This window comes from Sceloporus occidentalis, unplaced genomic scaffold (genome assembly GCF_023333645.1).
Source record: "Sceloporus occidentalis isolate IW3139 unplaced genomic scaffold, rSceOcc1.0.p SCAF_19, whole genome shotgun sequence".
NCBI classification, from domain to species: Eukaryota; Metazoa; Chordata; class Lepidosauria; order Squamata; family Phrynosomatidae; genus Sceloporus; species Sceloporus occidentalis.
The window spans coordinates 5,525,145-5,538,244 of NW_028316999.1; positions in this window are offsets into that span (position 1 = coordinate 5,525,145).

The window sequence follows — 13,100 nt, forward strand, 5'->3', positions numbered from 1 at the left end:
GAGACATATAAGCTTGTTGAGCAAGGCCATTTTACATAGCTTTATTGACATGCATTTCAATTCCCTGAAAGTGGTTAATTCATGCCCAAGGACTTCTAGAGGGATACACAGTACTTTACATAGGGACTGCTTGAACAACATATTAACAAATTTAAAATGTCAGTAGTTTCAGTATCAGTTACCTGACCGCTTAATAACTGTCACAGACAGGACAATAGGATGGCTCCTAGATGTTTCTCCCACAGTAAGCATTAAATTATGAGTTACATAGAGAACACCATATAAGCACCCTGACAGTCATCCTTCCAAACAACCAAAATATAAGGGTTGACGTGCGGTGACTAAAGAATACAACTTATTGACTTATATGAACCGTATCAGAATTATTTAGGCACCCTAGTACACTGTGGGTTAACTAGTATCCATTTATGGTAGCGTAACCTTTCTACACTGTACTAAACAAAGATGTGTAGATATGAATTGGAGAACATATATCTTTTTACACAAACCTGAACATTACAATTGTCATAGAATGTCAGTTGAACATTCAATTAAATCTCCTGTATAAAATGAGGACAAAGAAAATTTTGATTAAATATTTATTTTCTTTCTGAGTATTATCCTTGGTAGTTCATTATTGCATAACAGATACATTTTTAACTAGTTCAGATTTTGTCTTCATTTTACATTGTCAACACAAATTTAAGTTGATATTCTTTCCCTAAAACAAAATATCTATTTACATGTTGAATATGTATCTCCAGCTGCAGGCATACAAAGTGGAAACATGCACTTGTGTTCTGGTGGGACTCTGAGACAGGCTTCGCACCTACTGGGAATAGATGCCACTTACTTGTGAGACTATCCAAACCACCAGAGCAGTGTTGAAATACACATTAATGTAAATTGTCATTAAAAAACCCACAAGCTATCGCCTAAGTGTCTACAGAAATAGAAATGCAGTGTCCTTATTACGCTAGAATAAATAGCATTCATCTGCATGTGATGTGTAAATTAAGTATGCATAATAGGGAAATATTTAATCATCACTTGCATAAAACTGTCAGCTATAGTGGAGTAATGCAAGAATTATCCACTAGGTGGCAGTATATAATTCATGAATGTGCAAGAACTCACAGTATATCCAGGGAATGGTAATTGTTTTACAAAAGTACATTTTTCACAATAAATTTATCATTTTGTGCGGTTGAATGATGTGGAATTTCTTTTTGACAAGTGTAAAAAAGGATCTTTAAAGCCTTAAAAACAAATGTACCAAGTACCATATTTACTTACTGATTTTCTGATTTCTCTGCAGTATACACTCATTGGCCACTTTATTAGGTACACTTTGCTAGTACCGGGTTGGACCCCCTTTTGCCTTCAGAACTGCCTTCATTCTTCGTAGCATACTTTCTACAAGGTGCAGGAAACATTCATCAGAGCTTTTGGTCCATATGGACATGTGGCATCACGCAGTTGCTGTAGATTTGTCGGCTGCACATGCATGATGCGAATCTCCCATTGCACCACATCCCAAAGGTGCTCCATTGGATCGAGATCTTGTGACTGTTGAAGCCGTTGGAGTACAGTGAACTAATTTTCATGTTCAAGAAACCAGTTAGAGATTATGTGAGCTTTGTGAGATGGTGCCTTATCCTGCTGGAAGTAGCCATCAGAAGGTGGGTACACTGGTCATAAATGGATGGACACAGTCAGCAACAATACTCAGGTAGGCTGTCTCGATTAAACAATACTCAATTGGTACTAAGGGGAAAATGTCCCCCACACCATTACACCACCACCACCAGTCTAAACCGTTGATACAAGGCAGGATGGATCCATGCTTTCATGCTGTTTATGCCAATGTCTGACTCTGCCATCTGAATGTCGCTGCTGAAATCAAGACACATCAGACCAGGCAATGTTCTTCCAGTCTTCCATTGTCCAATTTTGGAGAGCATGTGTGAATTGTAGCTTCAGTTTCCTGTTCATAAACAGCAGTGGCACCCCATGTGAGCTTCTGCTGCTGTAGTCAATCTGCTTCAAGGTTTGACGTGTTTTGCATTCAGAGATGGTATTCTGCATACTTTCATTGTAACGAGTGTTTTTTTGAGTTACTGTTGCCTCTCTGTCATCTCGAACCAGACTGCCCATTCTCCTTTGACATCAACAAGGCATTTTCGTCCACACAACTGCCGCTCACTGGATATTTTCTCTTTTACAGACCATTCTCTGTATACCCGAGAGATGGTTGTAGTGCGTGAAAATCCCAGTATATCAGCAGTTTTTGAAATATTCAGACTAGCCGGTCTGGCACCAACAACCATGCCACGTTCAAAGTCACTTAAATCCCCTTTCTTCCTCATTCTGATGGTCGTTTTGACTACATCTGCATTGAGTTGCTGCAATGTGAACAGGTGTACCTAAAACAGTGGCCAGTGAGTGTATAACAGGGATCAAACCTAGTGCTGGGAAGTGCACAGGAACTGGAAGGATTTGGAGTAGAAACCCATTACTATCAACGTGTCATATAATCACATCAGCATATATCAAATAATTGTTTTTTTATCTGTAAATAAGCCAACCTGATAACCATTTAGGAATACTGTGCAGATATTTATGAGAACTATCAAATACACTACCTGCTTGCACATACATTTCACCCCTGCATAACAAAATGCCATGTGAGTTGAAAGACACACTGGTCAAGTAAAAGTTTAAAATATGTAATATGTTAAAAGAAAAAAGTGTTGATTTACTCCGGTCATTAAACTGTGCCCTTGATATGTTTTGCAAGTTATACTTAGTATCATGCTTTGGAATCTGACCAGAAATACAGTCTGTGGTAAATCACATATATCCAAACTACTAGGTACTATAAGGTAATCGATACTTTTCAGCATATCATAAGGTCTACTATCAAAACCTTTGCTACCTTTTAGTATCATCAGGTAGCATTTTTAGAGATCAACATACTCTGCAAGACTCCACAGTAAAAAGACAGGAAGTTACATGATTAAAATGTAAAATACACCATGTAGCTTAAAACAGGATCAGCGTGTCATTTCTGATCAGGACTCTTTCCTTTCATTACACTTTCAGACAATTTTTATGCAATAGGCATTCTCCAAAGTGTGCTACGTCTGTTCCCTTGTGTTAAGCTAGTCATATTTTATGCGTCCTCTCAATTCTCCCATGAAATGCTGTTTGAAGGTTATAGAAATTCTTTCAACAATGCAGTTTGCCTTTCACAAAATCATTACAGGCTGATTGAACATGACAGATAATATGGAAACATTTACATTGCATAATACTCAATTCAACAACATTATTATTATTATTATTATGTTTTATATAGCGCCAACAGTTTACGCAGCGATTAATACAATACATAAATTCAAGGGGTATGACAAGACAAGAATTGACACACTAAGACAAACCGATACATTAGGTGGAAAGAGCCCTGCTCGCAAGCTTACAATCTTGAGGGAATGCGGTGACAAACATAAGGCACAGATAAAGGGTGAGAGGTGGTGTGGTGGTTGTATCAATGACAAGGAAGGTCTAGCAGCTAAGATGGTGCGGCTTCTCTGAAGAAGCGAGTTTTGAGATGTTTCTTGAATGTTGGGAGGGAGGGTGAAAGCTGAAGGTTCCTCTGGGGTAGATTCCAGAGATATGGGGCAGCTCGAGTGAAATCTTGTAGACGGGAAAAGGAAGAGGTGATAAGTGAGGAGAAGAGCCTTAGCCCATGGGAGGAACGTAGGGATTGAGTAGGAGAGTATTTGCTAATGAGGTCAGAAATGTATGGAGGAGCAGTATTATGGATGGCCTTATATGTCAGTACCAGAATTTTAAATTTGATTCTAAAGGTAATTGGGAGCAAGTGGAGGGTTTAACAAAGTGGGGAAGCAGAAGAGGAGCGACGTGCAAGGAAGATAAGCCTAGCAGCAGCATTTAGGACAGACTGTAAAGGAGAGAGTCGAGACAGTGGAACACCAATCATATGACTTTTAAGCAGTACAATGTAGCTAAAACTGGTTAGTTTATCACCCTGGGAAAACATTGCGACAAAATAATACAGTCTCTGAGACATGTGGTATTCAAAGATTAATACCGAAAAAGAGATTAAATAGGCTCCAAACAGTACTTCCACTTTTTTTCTCTGCGTGCTTACCTCTTGCTTCTGGTGAGCCTTTTGTCATCACCCTTGTATGAAACGTATTTATCCCAAGTCCAATGGACCAACTAAACCACCGCTAATACCGCTTACCTACAGGACGATTGACTCCAGTTATTACCCACCACAGAATTTATATACAACAACCAAAGGCAAAGTGCGATTCAAATGTCTACCTTTTATGGGAATTATGGATACCATCCTGCCACCTTATCTGGCCTATCTGGCCTTCCAAAAGACAGGAGTGTCCAAGGGGTTTCTGAACAATATCAGATAAACACTGCTCAGTACCACTCAAGTACCATCCAGGAGATAAGGTGTGGCTTTCCACTACTCATCTAAGACTCCCCTGTGCTTCAAAGAATCTTGGGCTATAATATATTGAAAATATTAGTCCATATTGTATTCTGAAGACAATTAATCCTATTACTGTCCAACTTAGTCTTCCAGTCTCTTGTAGACTGCACCCGGTATTTCAAGCCTTGGCTGGCCAATCAATTTTCTGGCCTTGAACCCTCTCCTTGTGATCTTGTTCTAGTGGATGGGGAACCTGAATACGTTGTACAAAAGATTCTAGATTTACAAAGGCGTAGGGGCTGACTAGAATATCTCATTCATTGGAAGGGTTACAGTCCAGAGGAACGATCCTAGGAAGCAGCAGTGAATGTATATGCCTGTGTTTGTTCATTCCACAAATGATATCCTCATAAAAAATCACCTACTCCCCTACTGAAACATTGCATTGCTCCGGGTCGTTCCCTCTAACCATGCACCCACAGGGCGCGTCCACCTCCGACAACAGCTTCCCGCGAACTGCATCCCACTTTGTGGTCCCATGTGCATTGCACACTCCCTGTGTTCTGGATGCAGCCACGTCTCTAAAACACCAGTAAGTAGATAATACACTCTCAGAACACATGTACATTGTAGAACCATCACAAATGTATTGTAGGAGACCTTGTCAATGAGTGTGTGCATAAACATAAAACCCCAAATCAAATATAAACACATATACCTGCAAGTTCTTAAGTATAAGTGTTTCTATTAATATCTGTAGTGTTCATCTTTTTCATAACCGGAATAAAATTACCCAAGAAAGTAAAAAATGTCTGCTAAAAAAGAGTTAAGCACAATAGCAAGCCTTAAATTTTGCACAGAAACTTTCCAGCTAAGCAGTATTCAGCATGGTTTATATAATACCGATGTGATCAGGTCACCTTTCAGAGAATCCTAAAGTAATAAAAATACATGCCTGGTGTTCACAAGTTCAGACACAACAATCCTATATAAAGAAAAGGAGACCTTTAATATACATAATAAAATCCCCGTTGAGTGTTAACAAAAACATTCACTGTGACATAAAGGTCATGCTCAATTATACAACATGCAGGAACTTCATGGTTTTCCAATGATATAATTTACCAAATCTATCATTTATTTAAAGAAATTAATGAGTATACATACATCAGAACCTGCTTCTGATGTGGTTCTATACTAGGAGGCACTTAATTATTAACATGTCTTACTGATCACAGGACCTTGTGTGTTTATTTGTGAACAAGAAGAAATTATAACACTTAACTATGTAATTGAAGACTTGAATATTACATCAGAAAGGCATCCGATTTATAAATGGGTGCAAAAGCAAAATTGTACATGGCAATTATTGGCTGAATCGCAGATAAATTCTTTAAAGTAAGATTCAAACAATTCTAGCATAACATTGCATAAGGATTATCAAGGTACTATAATCTACAAAATAAATTATTCATATAGTCTTAATCATCATTGTTTGTGTTAAAAAAAATCTCAGAGTTGGGTTAATGAAATGAATGCAGTAACTTCAGAAAATACAATGGTTCCAAGTAGGTAATTTCTTCTTGCTGAATGAAAATAAATAAACGACAATTAATTCATGATTTATATTAGAGATGAAAGGAATTACTCCATCTACACTGCAAATTGGATTTTCTCACACAAGGGAGCAATAATATTAAACCAAAAAAATACAAAAGCAAATGAGAACAGAAAATTGTGGGTGTGTAAATGAAAGGTGGTTGTTTTTCAGGATATTGTTCAGTTTTATTTATTAACAATGGTTATCCTTTTTGTCATCAAACATATGCAAACATATATTTGAGTTTGCCCATGATATCATTTCATTCTGTCTGAGGTGGCAGCTGTACATACCATTGCTACAGCGAGTGAAGACCTGAAGAATCTGGCGTATCAGTGCTTTATTGGGAGATCAGGAGCTCTATTTGTATCCAAAACTGCATTTTGTAAGCAATATCTGTGTGTGTAAACATGCATGAGATGTTTGAACAATAGGATGCATAATTTGTCATTGAGGGTGTGCTCCATTAGCATAGGCTGAGCATGACTCGAAGTTCAGCTTGTTAGACCACATGCAAGCCAAGCTTGAGTCACTCGCAACATAGCAAAATACTGAAGAAGAAAAATGGTAAGAGGAAGACATTAGGATGACATGGCTTTGTCTTGCATTCTGTCTCATTCCTGTTCATTAATTAGTTCATAGCCAGATACTGACACATCCAGCTACAATTTTTATACCATGAATCTCACCATCAATAGGTACTCCATGTGTCAAAGACAGACTATGGGGACTGTACTGAGTCAGCACAGCCTCCATAGTGTAAATGGGCTGGTTGAGGAGTTTAAAGATCTGCCCTGTAACTGGCCCATTAAGCAGCTGGATACTTGGAGGGCCTGATCGCCCAAGAGGGCGACCTGCCCCCTTGTTTGGCAGCAGGGGGACTGCCACCCCCCTGGACCTGCCACCCTAGGTCTAGTCTGCCTAGGGCAGAATATGTCACTGCTACTACGGGGTCAAGTATGCTGTACACCTCGATTACCATGAACCTGAGTGCTGTGCAAGTGCAGCATCCACCATAGCAAGCTCCTGAGTCTCAGAAAAGGAGTGAATTACTGTGGCATAATTCAACCACGATTTGACACCTATCCTGTAGGATATCATCAGCTGCAAAAAAGGTATCAAATAATTGATATGGTTTGAATTACGTTTGTATACTCCTATGTCTATTTGGAGGTCCTCACTAAAGTAACATATACAAATCTCATATACAAACTTTCTCTCCTGTTCATTATTATTATTTGTATTATTATCATTATTATTATTTTCACACCAGGGCCCCGTGGTTTCTAGTTACACCCCTCAATATAATAATAATAACATAATAATAATAATAGCTTATGCAACTTCACATAAACTCAACTTCAACTAAAGGCCCGCTTATAAATATACAGACTACTACCCCTACTACATCGGCATAGACTTAACATTTTAGGTGGCCGAAGTGAGACAACTTTCTATGAGGAAGTTGTTAGAGGCAGGGCTGGGTTGTGGTTTTAGGTGGACTCATTTAAACAAAAAAAATACCTATCAACGTTTAGCAAACTAGCCATGTTTATGTTATACAATGGTAGCAAATAGCTAAATGTTCTTATTTTTCGACTCTGATATTCTACAATATTCTTCCCAAATGAAGTATACATCATATAAAATCAGAACAGGATGATTTTAGGAGCTAGACTTTAGTTTTTAATGTTTTCAAATGTCTCTATAATCCCCCCAACATTCGCTAATTTGCAATGCTTGAGTATACTTAATAGGTAATAAAATGCACGTCTCGTTGCTTCAAAGTAGTAAGAGCTGATAGCCTATGGTTTTAAGGCTTATATTTTCTACAATTATAATTTACTGATTATTTAGTTTTGGTAACGTTTAAAGTTGTCCAGCCATTCAGAGAGTATATATCTATCTAGACAATTTGCTGTCTGACAGCTAGATTATGACAGGTGAATAGAAAACACTTATAAAGGACTAAATGTGCTGATTGCTGGTTGTATCTTTTACAGCCAACGATTCTGGTTGACAAAACCAGGAAATTGCTTTTTTCTTTGACTGAATTGTCTCTATATCTTCTTATTTTAGAGTGAAAAAAAAAACCCATGGTTACACGCGATGTTAGAATTGACAAGCTATTCTTATCCTAGACATGGTGTTTTAATGCCAGTGCTGTCTGAAGGTTGTTTTATACATTTTTAGCAATATTTTTTGTCATGACGATAGGTTTAAACACGTTTCTGACTTTGAAGGCTGTCCCTAGTAATTCTTGATCGCCTTTGTTTCTCTGTGTCACGTTCCATGTGTCACATCTGCTTGCCCAAATCCATGCCCATTTCTGCATGATCGGAATCTCCAGCATAATTATTTTTATGGTACAGTCCCCAGAATATTGACAGGAGTTCCTTAAATTACACACACACACACATCTACATACACACACCGATTTTTCATGTATTATTTTCCACATCGTAGCTTTAATATTCGCTATAAGGAATGCAAAATCTGTCACCTGCCTCTTACATTTTCTAAATAATTATAGAACACCTAACTGAATCAATTTCATGCCACATTGACCAAAGCAAAATAATATTTTTCAGAAATTTGGACTGGTCCCAGTTAAGCATATATGGCCATAAAATAGATTATTTCCCGTGGGTGTATTTTAACTCTAAGTAAAGAAATCAATGCAGGAATGAACCTGTTATGTCTCTCTGGATGTCAGTTATTTAATCTTTTTTTTATTTTATGCTGGCATTTTCCCTGTTTTAAACTGTTTGAATCAGTAATTCAATTCAGGACCAGCTATTGAAAAGGGGTAATGGGAACTACCATGATGATAAATTGGAAACAAAGAAAATTAATGATTTCTTCTTGGACAAAATAGGCCTTTATATAGCTTTCTATCCACAACTAACTATATTTTAGATTTTAGGCTAACTTATCTATTAGCATTTCATAAATACATACGGTGTCTGTGACCTTAACTGATCTGCAACATCTTGTACTGGAAATAAATCTTAAAAGTAATCACTGTTCTGTATTTTATTTCCCAGATAGGGTCATAAGTATTTATGAGTGAAAATGTCAGTTATGTTTTGATTTGATTTTTTTCCGTGTTATTAATTTATCAATATGTTTAAAGAGCTTTAAAGGGATAGATAGGTTAAAAAGAGAAATGTATCAAAAAGAGCCATTGCTTTAAGTTCCATTAACTTTAGCGTACTACAATGAATATCTGAAGGAATGATAGAAACGTACATCTCTATTTTTAGAATGGAAATTAGCGCAGATGCCTGTGTGCCTGCTACCAATCATACTAACATCCAGATTTACACCTAGACACTAATACAAACACCTGTACACTCAAACTAAAATACCCAGACACTCACACTAACATGCCCAAACACTAACATGCTCAGACTTGCACTCTTAGACTAACATACCCACACACACTTACACTAACATACCCAGAGACACATACACTAAAATACCCAGACACACACATCTTGTGAACCCTTGTTTTGTCCCAAGGACAACACACAGTACGAGTAGTCATGCTACTACCACAGGGTCATACACATACCTGGGAACTCTCCGGGTTTGACCCAGAGATTGCTGGGTGAGCTCTGCTCCTCCAGTTCTCCAGGTCAAGACCCGAATCCCCACCCGTTTTTTCCTTGAAATGGGGGTGTTTCCCGCTGCCGTCAGCGGGAACTTTCCCGACGTCAGCGGGACCGCCCACCAACATCATCGGGGCCGCTTACCAACGTCATTTAGTGGAGAAGACCAATCAGAAGCTCCAAATGCATTCAGTCAGGTATTACATATAAACAAAGAATTTCTCAGTTGATAAGAACCATTTAGCCCATCTAGTCTGCAATGCTTTATTGCATTGGCTGCTTACTTTTAAGTCCTCAGAAATAAGTATTCATGAGCCCCAATGATTCCCCAGTTCACATTGCCCCCAATGTCTTGCATTATTTAGTATATGGCTATAATTTATTCAATTAATGTATGCATACTATTAAACTGATTAGAATGATGTGCTGTTTTATTTACTGAAACAAAATTGTGGTGTCCATTGTATTTTTTACCATGTTCTTTGACATTTACATATGTAAAGGCAGTATTCCCTGTAAACAATGTACTATGACTTCACCCTACCAAGTTTCATAAATGAGTTGTTTTTCTGCTGTTTCAGATCATGTTACTATATTGAAAAGGGAATTGTGTTTCCTAGAGGCAGAATGAACCTACGGAATTTCCTATGCACAATACTCAAGAAGGCTACCACATTCACCTTCAAGCTACTGACATGAAATTCCATATTTACCCAAAACTCATCATGCAGCAACATTACACGTGGGTGTAATAATATCATAGAATTCTTTTATTTCACAATCCGTTTTAATAATCTTTTCCTCTCATTCACAATGGCAGCTGCAAGCAAAAAAAGAAATACCGGTAGATATTATTAAAGTTTTTTGTTATCTCCTTCAAAGTGGTATAGAAGGTCACAGAAATGCCCTAAACACAGCTTTCATATCAAGCATCCAGGCTTTGTTACATTCAACTGTTTTATGATTCAACTTATTAACTTCAGAGGTCCCAGACGAATACGTAGCTTTACATCTTTTTCTTGAATTGGCCCAATAAAAGGTATTCACTTCAGTTAAGGACTCCACTGTCTCTAGGTATGGATGCTCCAAAGTGTATTGACTGGGGGGGGGGGGGCATAAAGCATATCAGGAGACAGAGTGTCATATCTGGGGGGGCATAAAGCATATCTGGGGGGGCAGAGGGGCATATCTATGTTTCACCATTCCATGTTTTTTCTTTAAAAATATTTTTTTCTTTAAAATAGGACCGAACTATAAGGGTGCAGCCTATAATCAGGCCAATATGGTAAAATGGTAGTTAGCATTAATTAATTCATTAATGGTAATTAAAAGTATGCACTGGTGCTTTTTAGATTATTGATTGAGATTTTTTTATGTGACAAATGGAATTTATAAAACATCAAAAGAGGTATCATAGATTTGTAAAAAAATACACATAGGTGAAAACGGCATAGGTGAAGGGTGAAAACGGCATATACCAATTTGAGTCAATTGTTTCTTGATGTACATGCAGTTTTCAAAGTAGATTTTTAAAAAAATGTTTAGTGGCTCTTTAAATGTTTTATTAATAGCATTTGTCACATAAAAAAAAATCTCAATCACTAATCTAAAAAGCACCAGTGCATACTTTTTCCAGACTTATATTAACCACTTTGATTAACTGATATATATACACACACACACACAGTGGATATAAAAAGTCTACACACCCCTGTTAAATTACCAGGTTCTTGTGATTTTAAAGAATGATACAAAGATAAATCATGTAAGAACTTTTTCTGCCTTTAATGTGACCTATAACGTGAACAATTTGATTGCAAAACAAGCTGAAATCTTCGAGCACACCCTTAAACTAATACTTTGTTGAAGCACCTTTTTGATTTTATTACAGCAATCAGTCTTTTTGGGTAGGAGTCTATTATCATGGTATATCTTAACGTGACAATAAATGCCCACTCTTCTTTGCAAAAGCGCTCCAAATCTGTCAGATTGCGAGGACATCTCCTGTGCACAGCCCTCTTCACATCACCCCACAGATGTTCAATTGGATTCAGGTCTGGACTCTGGATGGGCCATTCAAAAACGTTAATCTTCTTGTTGTGCTATATTGTCTCCACTTGATGATGTTCCATGGTATATCTAATGCTTTGGAAATTCTTTTGTACCCTTCTCCTGACTGATACCTTTCAACAACGAGATCCCTCTGATGCTTTGGAAGCTCTCTGCGGACCATTGCTTTTGCTCTGAGATGCAACGAAGCAAATGTCAGGTAAATCCCACTAGAACTGCTGAACTTTATTTGTGATTAATCAGAGTCACTTTAAATGATGGCAGATATGTAATGACTTCTATTTAACATGAGTTTGAATGTGATTGGTTAATTCTAAACACAGCCACAGCCCCAGTTATAACAGGGTGTGCACACTTATGCAACCTGTTTATTGTGAGTTTTTTTTTTCTCCCCCTCACAGATTTCAGTTTGTTCACATTATAGGTCACATTAACCCCTTAATGACAAATCCTGTACATGTATGGGCTCAAAATGCATTGTTTTCAATGGGTTTAGGCACTGCCCATTGTCCTTAAGGGGTTAAAGGTGGAAAAAGTTCTGACATGGTTTATCTTTGCCTCATTCTTTAAAATCACAAGAAACTGGCATTTTAACAGGAGTGTGTAGACTTTTTATATCCACTGTATCTTCCCCATTGAAGCAAATCTTAGATTCCTTACCACTCCAGGTTGGAGACTAGCTGTTTCAGTCACATGGAGGCTGTTAAATAAAGAAAAAACAAAACAAAAACCCGATGTTTTAATGAAAGTCCCGGGCAGGCGCCCCTGTTGCCATGGCCCCCTGTGTGGCCGTACAGGTCGCACACCCCTAAGGCCGGCCCTGGGTATTAGTAAATCAAACCTTTTTGCTTGTCTATCCTTCTTACGTGTAATAACATAACTTTTTTGTAAGTTGTGGACTTAAAACTTGTAATCTACATAAACGCTCACATATAGCAATCAGGCCCGGACTGGCCATCGGGCACACCGGGCATTTGCCCGGTGGGCCGGCCACGGCAGGGCTGGGTTGACTTAGGGGCTGATGGAGCTGCAGCTCCAGGCCCCTACCTTAAAATAGGCCCAGTCAGGACCGGACTGACTGCGCCTATGCGGCCTCTACGGCCGCATTAACGCAGGGCATAAGGGGCACCTGCGACCGGGTCCGCCCCTCTAAGGGGCCGGGAAGCCCCCTCCAGGGCCGGCCTTACGGGTGTGCGGCCGCACAGGGTTTAAATCAAAACATCGGGGGGGGGCTTGTTTTTTTTACTTTATTTAACATCCTCCATGTTAAATGAAGTTTTTGTTAACTTTATTTAACATGGAGGATGTTAAATAAAGTAAAAAAAAACCCCGATGTTTT